This window comes from Phoca vitulina, unplaced genomic scaffold (genome assembly GCF_004348235.1).
Source record: "Phoca vitulina isolate PV1807 unplaced genomic scaffold, GSC_HSeal_1.0 scaffold62, whole genome shotgun sequence".
Classification (NCBI taxonomy): Eukaryota; Metazoa; Chordata; class Mammalia; order Carnivora; family Phocidae; genus Phoca; species Phoca vitulina.
This window is the reverse complement of record NW_022589765.1, coordinates 4,511,520-4,522,372: the sequence shown is the minus strand read 5'-3', so window position 1 is coordinate 4,522,372 and position 10,853 is coordinate 4,511,520.

Genomic DNA, 10,853 nt, shown 5'->3' with positions numbered 1-10,853 from the left:
CTACTAGCTTTAGTTTTAAATTGCTCTACTGTTTTTTTTTACTTCCTTAATTTTATCTAGCTCTTCAGTTTATCTAGTTGAGATCCTTCTATTTTAATGATGGTATTTATAGCTATAAATTTCCCTCTGATCACTACCTTTGCTATATTCCATAACTTTTGATATATTGTGTTTTCATGTTGACTTGTCCCTAAGTATTATCTAATATCACTTGTGATTTCTCCTTTGACTCTTTGATTGTTTAAGAATGTGTTGTTTATTTTTCACATATCTGTGAATTTGCCAGTTTTCCTTCTCTTATTGACTTAGCTTCATTCCATTGTGGTCAGAAAAGTTATTTTTGTGATTTCAATCTTAAATTTATTGAGACTTGTTTTGTGGCTTAACATAAGATCTATCCTACAGAATGTTCCATGTGCACTTAAAAAGAATGTGTATTCTACTGTTGCTGACATAGCATGTTTTTTATGTAATTAATATGTGTCCTTGGTTTATAGTGTTCTTCAAGTCCTTGATTCCCTTATTCTTCTCTGTCTAATCATTCTATCCATTATTGTATGTGGTGTATTAAAGTCTCCCACTATTATTGTACAGCTATCTATTTTTCACTTCAGTTCTCTCAATGTTTGCTTCATATATTTTGTGCTCTTCCTTGGTACATAGATGTTTATAATTGTTATATCCTGATGAATTGAGTCTTTTATAAATATATGATGTCCCTATCTCTTGTAACAGTTTTAGACTTGATGTCTATTTGTCTGTTGTTAGTATATGCACCCTGTACTCTTTCTTTTGATTACTATTTGCATGGGAAGTTTTTTTTTTTTCATTCTTTCACTTTCAAGATACTTGTGTCTTTAGATCTCTTGTAGACAGCATATAGTTGGATAATTTTTTTTTTTCATTCTGCTAGTCTTTGTCTTTTGAGTTTAAATCATTTACATTTTGAGTAATTACTGATAAGAATGAACATACTTCTGCCATTTTACTATTTGTTTTCTGCATGTCTCATTCATTTTTGTCACTCATATCCTTCCTTACTGCTTTTCTTCATGTTCAGTTGATATTTTTTATCGTTTACTCTTATAATTCTATTTTTATTTCCTTTTGTGTATATATTTTTAACATACTTTCTCTGTGGTTACCAATGCGATTGTATCAAACATCTTTAGTTTAAGGCAATCTAGTTTGAATTGAAAATAACCTAGAATGCAAAGACTTTGCTCTTCTAAAGCTCCATTTTCTTGCCTTTATGTTGTCACAAATTACATCTTTATATGTTATGTACCCAATAATATAGATTCGTAATTATTTTATGCTTTTGTCTTTAAATCCCCTAGGATATAATGGAGTTACAACCCCAAAATACAATAATACCAGCTTTTATATTTGCCCATGTATTTACATTTACCATAGTTCTATTTCTTCATACAGCTTTGATTTACTGTCTAGTGTCCCTTCTTTTCAACCTGAAGGAATCCCTTTAGCATTTCTTTTTTTTTTTTTGTAAAGATTTTTATTTATTTATTTGACAGAGAGAGACACAGCGAGAGAGGGAACACAAGCAGGGGGAGTAGGAGAAGGAGAAGCAGGCCTCCTGCCGAGCAGAGAGCCCAATGCGGGGCTTGATCCCAGGACTCTGGGATCATGACCTGAGCCGAAGGCTGATGCCTAACGACTGAGCCACCCAGGCACCCCCCTTTAGCATTTCTTGTAGAGCACATCTAGTGGTAGGAAATTCCTTCAGCTTTTGTTTATCTTGGAATATCTTATTATGTTCTCCTTCATTTTTGTTTGTTTGTTTTTTAAAGTTTTGTTTTTATTGTTTAATCTCTACCCCCAAAGTGGGGCTCATATTTATGACGCTGCGATCAAGAGTCACATGCTGTACTGACTGAGCCAGCCACGTGCCCCTATTTTCTCCTTCTTTTCTGAAGAACAGTTTTGCCAGATATATAATTCTTGGTTGACATTTTTCTTTTTTTAGCACATTAAATATGTCAGCGTCTGTCTTCAGGCCTCCATGGTTTCACATGAGAAATATACTGTTCTCTTATGCAGAACCCCTTGTGTGTAATGAGTCACTTCTCTCTTGTTGCTTTCAAGATTCTGTTTTTTTCTTTGGCCTTCAACAGTTTGATTATAATATATTGGTGTGGTTCTTTTTGAGTTTATCTTACTTGAAGATCATTGCATTCTTGGGTTTGTAGAGTCATATCTCTCATGAAATTTGGGAATATTTTGGCCATATTCTTTCTTCCCTTTTCTTTCTCTAGTCTCCTTCTGGGGCTCCCATGATGTATATGTTGTTCTGTTTGATGGTGTTGTATAGGTCCCTTAGGTTTGGTTCACTTTTCTTTATTCTCTTATCATTCTCCTTCTTAGATTCTATCATTTCAATTGTCCTATCTTCAAGTTCTTTGATTCTTTCTTGTCTGCTCAATTCTGTTGAGCCCTTCTACTAAATTTTTCATTTCAGTTATTGTTTCAGTTGTTACTTTTCTACTCTAGAATCTTTGGTTTATTTTTGTAATTTCTATCCCTTTATAGATGTTCTCATTTTGTTCGTATTTTGTCTTCCTTCTTTCCTTTAGTTCTTTCATGTTTTATTTAGCTCTTTGAGCATATTTAAGGTAGTTGTTTTAAAGGCTTTTTATAGGAAGTCTAATGTCTGGACTTCCTTAAATACGGTTTCTGTTATTTTGTTATTTTTTTTTTTTAGGATTTTATTTATTTATTTGAGAGAGGAGAGACAGACTGAGAGAGAGAGCACATGAGAGGGGAGAGGGTCAGAGGGAGAAGCAGACTCCCCACTGAGCAGGGAGCCCGATGTGGGACTTGATCCTGGGACTCCAGGATCATGACCTGAGCCGAAGGCGGTCACTTAACCAACTGAGCCACCCCGGTGCTCCTACTTTGTTATTTGTTTAAATCGGACATACTTTACTGTTTGTTTGTATGCCTTTTGATTTTTTAAATAGATTTTATTTATTTATTTGACAGAGAGAGACACAGCGAGAGAGGGAACACAAGCAGGGGGAGTGGGAGAGGGAGAAGCAGGCTTCCCATGGAGTAGGGAGCCCAATGTGGGGCTCGATCCCAGGACCCTGGGATCATGACCTGAGCTAAAGGCAGATGCTTAATGACTGAGCCTCCCAGGCGCCCCTGCCTTTTGATTTTTGTTGTTGTTGTTGAAATTGGAAAATTTGAATATTATAATGTAGCAATTCTGGAAATCAGATTTTTCCCTCCCCCAGGGTTTGCTTTTTATTGTGGTTGTTGAGGGCTGTAGTAGTTCTTATTTTTAGTGACGTTCTCAAACTATTTTTTGTAGATACTATATTCATTACTTTATGTGGTCACTATGTTTCTCTTCATTAGTATGTGTTCAGGTGATAATTTTTTGTTGTTGAAGTATAGCTGACATACAATGTTACATTAGTTTTTGGTGTACAACATACAACATAGTAATTCATCTTCTCTATGTATTATGCTGTGCTTACCACAAGTGTATCTACCAGGTGTCACCATACAATGCTATTAGAATACCATTGACCATATTCCCTATGCTGCACCTTTCATCTCCATAGCTTATTACGTAACTGGAAGCCTATACCTCTCACTCCCTTTCACCCATTTTGCTCATCCCCCTACTGCTCTGACTTCTGGCAACCACATTTACTCTCTGTATTTATGAGTCTGTTTCTGAATTGTCTGTTCATTTTTGTTGTTGTTATTATTTTTAGATTCCACACGTTAGTGAAATCATATGGTATATGTCTTTCTCTTTCTGATTTATTTTACTTAGCATAATACCTCTAAGTCCATCCATGTTTTCACAAAGGGCAAGGTCTTATTCTTTTCTCATGGCTGAGTAATTTTCCATTGTATCAGTTTATATTTTCACATAAATTTCTTTGAATGCCAAGACCTAAATATATATAAAGAACAAAATACAGTTCACACACTCCACCACACAAACACAAAACACTTTCCCAGCCTTTGCAGATTTACTCTGTATAGTGACATTACTTCTACACTTAGCCAGTGTTGAACTGAACTTAGGGATCAGCCTTAGTTGAAAGTTTAGTCTTCTTGGATCTCTACTGAAATGCATGTGGCTTTCTAAATTTCTGTGTATATACAGAATGTACTAATTTCCCAAAGAAACTCCCCAGTTTTGTCTACTGGACCTTAGGTGGACTATTGTATATTTTGTCTCCAGGCATCTGTGGGTTGTTATTTTAGCTTGCAGCATTTTTGAGTAAAGCCTACCACTTTCCTAGCCTGACTTCTGAGTTAGGTGAAACTGAGATAATTGCCTTGCATTTGTTTTCCAGGTTTTCCCTAGACAGGTCAGAACAGACAGACACAATAATTTGTGAATAAGGTCTATTCTGCTCCCTTTGGGTCCAGGGAGCAGAATCCTACACTAAGAATTCAGATTTCAATTTTGAAGACTGCCACAATGCTATAGAGGGAGTGAGTCAAGAGCTAGTAAAAATTCCATAAAGCTTTCCTATTTTGTCAAAGTTGCCTCTTTTTTTTTTGATTCAGTGTCACTTGGTTGCTCTAAGTCTTTGTTCTCCACAGTTCTGACAAAGCTGTTTCTAACAATTTCTGGTTGTTTTGTGGTTTCTTTCTTCTTTTTTTTTTTTTTAAAGATTTTATTTATTTATTTAATTGACAGAGAGAGAGAGAGAGAAGCAGCATGAGGGGGAACACAAGTAGGGGGAGTGGGAGAGGGAGAAGCAGGCTTCCGGCTGAGCAGGGAGCCCAATGCGGGGCTCGATCCCAGGACCCCAGGATCATGACCTGAGCCGAAGGCAGTCGCTTAACCAACTGAGCCACCCAGGTGCCCCTGTGATGTTTCTTTAGTGGAGGCAGCTTGGAGCTACCTACTCTGCTATTTTGCTGACATTACTCCCTTACTGTAATCCTTTTTGAATCTCAATCTTTCCCATGTTTGGTCAGTAAGATCTTTTTCAGATTGGCTCATGAGCTCTTTTAACATGATGCTAATGATTTTTGATAGCATTTTCACTATCTTGTATGATCAGATGTGGCTGACCTAGAATCTTAGATGCCCCAGTATCTTTTGATGGAACACAGTATTTTAAGTCCACAATCTGGGTGTTAGATAACTTATTACTACTTGTTTTTCCAATGTTTTTAGGGCTTTTCCATGCATAAAGCTGGTGAGGAAGGAAGGGAGGGAGGGCTGAAGGAAGGAAGAGAGGAAGGAAGGAAATTCTTGAGTTCATATGTATACTTCCAATTCCAATTCAGGGCTAAAGGGTTTTTACTTAACCTCTTGTTTATTACATCTTTATGTCTTTCTTCTATTCCCCATACAGTATCAGGTACTATTCTCAATTTAGTCTGCTCTATTTCCAGTGAGCACTTTCAGACTAGGTTGGGATTCTTATGTTCTAAGATTCATCTGATCTGTTGCTTCCTTCTATTTTATTCTACACACCTCCTGATATCATGCTGGTCTTGCTGTATTAATATTTCTCCTGCTTACCCGCTGGTATTTGGAGGTTGTGAGGCTATCTTGTCACTTTGTTGTTGTTGTTATAAATGTTGCTCATGAGTTTTTAAAAGATTTTATTTTTTTAATTTGTTATGTAATCTCTACCCCAATGTGGGGCTCAAACTCATGACCCCGAGATCAAGAGTTGCATGCTCTACTGACTAAGCCAGGCTGGTGCCCCTGTTTCTCATGAATTTTAACCTTGATATCTAGTTTTCTGTGTGCTTTTATTGGAAGATTCAGGGAGATTCAAGAGCTTTGTTGCTGTTGCCACCACCAAACTCTTTTCTTGTTATTACCATTTTACATATGGGCAAATTGACATGTAGAGAGTTTAAGTGACTTTCTCAGTGTTACAGGGTAATTAGCAAAGCTAGATTTCAAGCCCTTGCAATTTAAGTGGAGACCATACATTTAACCTCAACTCTTTGCTGCCAAGTTAGGAAAGTACATGTTTATCATTACCTGGGGAGAGTAGACTTTTTCACTTATCCCATGATTCCTGCATAGTACTTTATATAAGGGGACTTCTACTTCTTTTGGGGGAGTAAGGAGGATATGGAGAGTAATTTTGGAGAGAATATTTCTGGTTTCTCTTTTAAACTCAACGTACTCCTCAAGGATTCCCCAAGACTTTTAACCAGAAGACAGAATAAATGTATTGAAAAGGCAAGGCAGGCTTATCTCAATCTCTCTCTGCCTCTGTGTTTGTCTCTCTCCCTTTCCCTCCCCTTTTTTCTTTTTTCTCTTTTCTTCTTGGATTCTCTCTGCTCAAACAAGGTGAATTTATTAAGTGCTTCTAGTCTTTATTGGATAAAGAGATCAGTTCTAGTGGCTCCCCACTTCTGCTCTCTCTTTTTTAACTTGTCCATCCATATTGATAAATGATGCCTGTCCTTTAGTGGAGACCATTATCTTAAGATTGGGAGTATTGACTGTAGGAGGCCCAATTTTAGCTTTAGAACCAAATCCAGTTTTCAAATCGAGACTGACCATGGATAAAGCTGATTATTTGAAAGCCATTTGACTTCTTCTGAACATTTTCACTTCAGAAGAGTGATAGATATTTGTTATCTGAAATTTCACCATTACCAGACACAGCATTATAGAGTTTTAGTCATTTAGAGTAATCTTGCCCAGCCAGTTTTTTGATAATCGAGTGCCTGTACACCAAACTCCAGTAAATAGCCTCTTTTGAATGCCTGCTATTATACAGCTATGGGTCAAAATGACTTGCTTTACCTTGGGAAGTACTTTTTTCTTTGACCTATTTTCTTAATAAGTGTAGAAGTACTATAATGTAATGGTTAAGAACAAACGAGACAAACCAAAAAACAGACTGTTACCTATAGAAAACAAACTGATGGTTACCAGAGGGGAGGTAGGTGGGAGGATGCTTGACATTTGTGAAGGGGATTAAGAGTACACTTATCATGATGAGCACTGAGTAATACATAGAATTGTTGAATCGCTCTATTGTACACTTGAACCTACTATAACACTGTATGTTAAAAATACTGGAATTAAAATGAAAACATTTTTTAAAAGGTAATAAAAATAAAATAAATAAAAAAGAACTTGAGCGTTGTATCAGACACATTTATAGCCTTGGAACCTTGGACAAAGTACCTATACTAGATTAACCCTGTGTCTTTATCATGAAGATGGAGCTAATATTAGCTTCCTAATAATGTCCTTGTGAGGCTTAAATTAGATCATATATGGAAATCTCATAGCAGTTTCCCAAGTAAGGATACAAAAATATGTTGATTCCCTTCATTTTCTTACTAGGCACTTTCACTTGGTTGGCTTATTTAATATACAAACCTGTATATTAGATATTAATTCTCCTATGGACCAGGATCATCAACATTATCTAGGAGCACATTAGAAATGGAGACTCTGAGGGCCCACCCTGGCCCTTTATATTTAGAATCTGCATGTTAAGAAGATCCCTCAGAAAACAAAACAAAACAAAACAAAAGATCCCCCAGTGATACTTATGCACATCCAAGTGTGAGAAACACTGCTCTTAATGATTATCATATACTGCTTTGCCCTTTAAGGAGACACCAGTCTTCAGTAGAATTAAATGAATCTGTGGAAGAGGAAAAGTGCCAGAGGCTAGTGAAAAATATGCAACACCTGAAGGAAGCTTTCTTCTAGTAGCTGAAGAAGCGGAAATGACACTGAAATTGAGAGGCAAAGAAGTAGTTTAGGCTTCATTTCTGAACGTGGCGATGACTCTGCCATGGACATGGATGTAGAATCAACAGCAGCTCTAGGTCCTCGCTGGACCAGAACACAGGTGGGTTAAGGATTGAGATATATCCTCTGTTGCCTTGAGGGTCAGCCAGATATCTCAGCTGGAAACTGACTTACCTCAACTGGATATCCCTCAGAAACATCAGGACAAGGCAGAGGTTGTTCTACAGTCGTATATTCATTTCCTTCTCACTGTGACCGTGGTACATATCACCAGACATCAGAGAGTAGAGTAGAGAAGAGGAGGGAGGTCTGATAAAGTAATAAACCCCAGAAATGTGGAGAGCTTAATCATAATAGATTAGGATTACCCCGGCTCTTATTTTCTAGGTAGTAGAAAATGAAGGTTATGTAAATGTATATTGCTCGAAATAAGTGGGCCATCACTCAAGGCTTAGAAATACTTGTTAAACAAAAATTTCCATCACAATATTATTCAAACTATGGTTACTGTGATATAAGAGCTCTAACGGCTATGCTTTCTGGTGATGGACAGCACTGTATGGGGTATATGGGCAACTACCATTGAATCATGGTAGGCTGTAGTCTGTAGCTGTAACTGTTTACAACAGGCCAGCCTTCTATGTAGCCTAAGTAGTTGGCTGAGAATATGATGAGCCTGCAGCTGTGCTTGGAAGGATCCTTGTAACGAAAGATGCTTTTCCCATCTTCTTGCTGATGACCCAGTCTTTAGCTGGAGATAAAACATCTTGTTCCTTAATGAAAGAAATGCTATGAAATGAAATAACAAGAAAGGAAGAAAAGAAGTGGAAGGAGAAAGTCAGAGGGCCCAGGGTGTGGGTATTCAATGATGGACAAGGGATTGTGTGTTATAATTTAGTTGGAAATAAGAGGGGAGCCTAGAGTGTGCACATGTACAAACACACCCACACACACTTCATCTCTTGACCTTGAGGTGGACCTATGTGTTGTTGTTCCATTTGTATGCCAAGACAGAGTCCACTGTAATCTATGAGTAAACAAGCATCGGGCACCCACTGAGCCTGTAACCTGTAGTACAAATGTGTTCCAACTTCCAAACCAAAGGTATTTGCCCCCACAGACAAACCTCAACCTGACACACAACCTATGTTCTGACACTTTAAGTAGTATCTAGCTTCCCAGGCCAGTCCACGAGAGCCAATTTGATTGCTAAGCAGTAAAACTAATAGCATAAGCTTGAGAGCTGAAATCCAAGGGCAGTAGACCATTTAGAGTAGAGGAGGGCAAGGAAAAAGAGAAAGTAAGAAGTAAGGAGTATGGAAGAAGAAAAAAAGATGAATGAAAGTGAGGGGAGACAAAAACTATTCCAAGAGCCCCCTAGGACTTTGCCCATGTAAAGTATGGCCTCCCACCCTATTCATCTATTCCTACTTTCTTCCTGGAGTGATAGAATAAAACTCTAAGTGAACTAATGATGCCACATTGCTTATAAATTGCTTATAAATAAACATTATTGTAATAAAATTCTAGAGCATTCAAGGTCTAGTCTGATTTTGGACTCTACTTATATATTCAGCATAATGATTCTATATTTCTTTTGCTAAGGAAACTCTTCTTTCAATACTTTGAAGATGCCAAACTCCTATCCCCAGGCAAGAATAGGAATTGGAGAAAGAGCTATTCATACAAACTGGTCTTAGTTTAAATGTCCTTTATCTATGTTGCCAGTATTGGTTCCCTACACCTCACCCCTCCAATACAGATTAGGACTTCTTGTTATATACTTGAAGAGTATCCTGTGGTTTTCTTTCATGGTGCTTATCAGAATTATAACTTCTTGTGAGTTTATCTTTAATTCCTGTTTCCCCTCCACTAAACTGTAGTTCCCCTGAGAAGAGAAACCAACTTCTGATTATTCACTATTGCATTCTCAACATCCATTCTAGTACCTGGCTCAAAAATGTAGAATGAATGAATATGGGACTAGAGAAGAGTTATTTACTTCCTATTTGCTGTGTATGAGTCAGGAAGTTTCTAGGAAAGATTTCAAAATAAATAAGCACTAGGAAACCCGTCATACTCCAAAAAATCCTGTCTCCCAAGGTCCTACGTGCCCTCATGCTAACTAAAACTTTTCCTTTCTAACTTTTTAATTCAGTCTTACCATGCACGTATTTTATATTCTAGAGGATTTTTTTAAAAAAATTTCCATTCTATCATTTTTTCCATTTACTGAAATAATACGTTTCTTAAAAGACTTCACTTTAGTTTTTATAGGGCGTCTGCCTTCTGGGATCTCCAATGAAGATGGAGGGAGAACAACAGGAGGGTGGAAGGGAATAGAAGGCACCTGTTTGTATGGGTTAATTTTGTGTTCATTGACAGTTTACAAGTCAACTGTTACCATAGACCACGGGTTGGCAAACTTTTTCTGTAAAGAACCACATAGTAGGGGCACCTGGGTGGCTCAGTCATTAAGCATCTGTCTTCAGCTCAGGTCATGATCCCAGGGTCCTGGGATAGAGCCCCGCATTGGGCTCCCTGCTCAGCTGGGAAGCCTGCTTCTCCCTCTCCCACTCCCCCTGCTTGTGTTTCCTCTCTTGCTGTCTCTCTCTCTCTCTGTCAAATAAATAAATAAATAAATAAATAAAATCTTTAAAAAAAAAAAAAAAGAATCTTTGGAAACATCATTTTAAAAAAAAAAAGAACCACATAGTAAACAGTTTTGGCCTTGTAGGCTATGTGTTCTCTGTACAGTTACTTGATTCTGCTATTGTAATAGCAAAGCAGTCATAGATAATATCTAAATGAATAGGTGTGGCTGTGTTCTAATAAAACTTTATTTACAAAAACAGACGGCAATCTGGATTTGGCCCATAGGCCATAGATTACCCACTCTTGTGTATAGAGGGCTATTAGCTAGAGGCAGGGTGCCTTTCCTCATCACCTTGTACCTGACTTGGACACTCCTCAGATTAGAGGGTATACCCTGAGGAAGAATTCGTTAGTTAGAAAGGTCTGATGGAATATATCACAGTTAGGACACAACTGTCAGGCCTTTCTTCCCTTTTGATACCAGTATTATAAATGAGTAGTGTGTGAGAAGGTG